The sequence below is a fragment of the Phoenix dactylifera genome, chromosome 6 (genome assembly GCF_051530095.1).
Source record: "Phoenix dactylifera cultivar Ajwa chromosome 6, Ajwa_hap1_PhDact_Kaust_v1.1, whole genome shotgun sequence".
NCBI lineage: Eukaryota > Viridiplantae > Streptophyta > Magnoliopsida > Arecales > Arecaceae > Phoenix > Phoenix dactylifera.
In genome coordinates, this window is record NC_143195.1 from 7,552,792 (window position 1) to 7,554,865 (window position 2,074).

Consider the following 2,074-nt stretch of genomic DNA (forward strand, 5'->3'; position numbering starts at 1 on the left):
CTCTTTCATGCCTCTTTGCTAGAATTCTTAACTGGTCAGAGCTCCACAACTGTCCTTGGTCATCTTATTTTTCATTTTGTTGGTCAAGGTTGCAAGTCTTGGCTTGTGGACTCATGGAGGACTGATCTAATACGTGGACCTTTTTCTTTCTTTTTATCATGGTATTTCCACAAGGATAAGAGGTCTCTTTCCCTAGAAAGAAGAAAATCTTACTTGCAGTTGCTGCGGCTAACAACATACAATCAAGAAAACAGAGTAGTGATCATTGTGGATTTTGAGGCAGATTGACAGCATTTACGTGTCAGTCTAGGAGGAGCTATCAATCCCTTTCCAGCTATATTTGTTGAAACATTGTGGTTGCTGCTGCCAGACGCAGCTTAGACATTGGTGCTTGATATGAGTATATATGTCATAAAGGACCAACACAGTTGTCCAGTTGCTATTGCCTGAATACAGTTGAGAAAGAACTCATGGACTCTTAGTGTGTACACTTCTCCGGCTGCGCGAGATCCCTAATCAATCTTTGGCAACAGAGAGAGCAATCGGTTGGCTAAGTGAAATTTTGGGATTGAACTTGGAAAAGAAATATATGTATGGGGGAAGGCTTGAAAGGTTGTTAAGCTCCAATGCATTGTGAGGGTGTTCGTGTAAGGACTAGATGTCTGCACAACAGCCATGGGTCAAATCAGGCACTGGTAATGTACTGGGGATATAGGTTGGGGATGGCACCTTGCCTCTACAAATTGTATTGAGTGGAACTGGATTTTAGTTGGAGCATGTCTATAATCTTGTTCTGAATTGCTGCTCTGTTTCCAAATCCGGTCTTTTGATTTCTTGTCATCTCACTGGAGTAGATCATGCTTATAAGTTTGGCATTCAGGAATAATTCGGTTCGATATCTTGATTCAGAATTCAGGAAAAAATTGAAAAATTTATCAACGATTCGAAAAGTGTTTGGAAAACAAAGAAGGGAGAAAATAATAAAAATTAAAAATATTGGCTTTGTAAAATATTTTTAATTGATTCACTTAAAAATAAATATAGTATAGATAGAAGTAATAAAAGCTAGCAAAAAGCATCATTGCTAGCTACTAGATATGTGACTATTAATGTGTAATGCAAACATTTCTTAAATTACTTAATTATGCAAACATTCATAAATAAATTGTGCAATTCAAGAAGAATTGAACATTTTTGGATCAATTCGGTTTTGGAGGAGAACGGAGAATCAATCAGTTGAAGAAAAATCAAGAATAATTCAAATTTTTTCTCTATAATTCAGATAATATTGTAAGTTTGGGGTCTGCTGCACTTATGGTGTACTCTGCCCAATCTCTGCTTCGACTGGTAAAGCTTTTATTGGATCTCTCTTTGTGCATCACATGCTGAATTATAGAAGATCATAGGATCAAAAGGAGATAGCCTTGGTGCCGTGCCCCTTGTCCACGTTAATTTTGCGCCATCTATTATAATAATTTGGCTGATGCATTGGATTCATAATTACAGATTCGGATCGGCTCATCGGATTGAAAATTCAAAATTACCAACATTTCAAATGGGTTGGGTCGGTTCAGGTTGGATCGGGTCTGAATTTAGCAAATGCAGACTCGACCTAAAAAATGAAATGAGTCCAATTTTAAAACTCGATGCAGCCTCAAAATAGGTCGGATCACGGGTTAACCCAACCTATTTATAGTTTTAGCAATAGTGTAGCCGATTGGATAGCATGAACAATCATTGTAGAGTAGTGCTAAGAAAGCTATAGAAAATGACGGCATCGGAGTCCTAGAGATTGAAGGATATTTTTATATCTGATGTGAAATGATGCGTCTATTCTAAGGCCATGAACAAGGCCCCCTCTAGGTCTTTGAAAGCTGCTATATTTTAATACGTGAGGTTCTAGAAGGCTTGAAGTGTGGGTCTGGGTAGCCAGAAGCGCGGAGTTTCGGAGCTGTGCATGGTGTGAAACGGTTTCCAATGGAATCTACGGGTTCCCACAAGTAGGGAAAGGTGGCGGAGAAATGCTGATATTGGTGCGATTTGAATGATTCAGTACGTTCAATATTTCCACAAT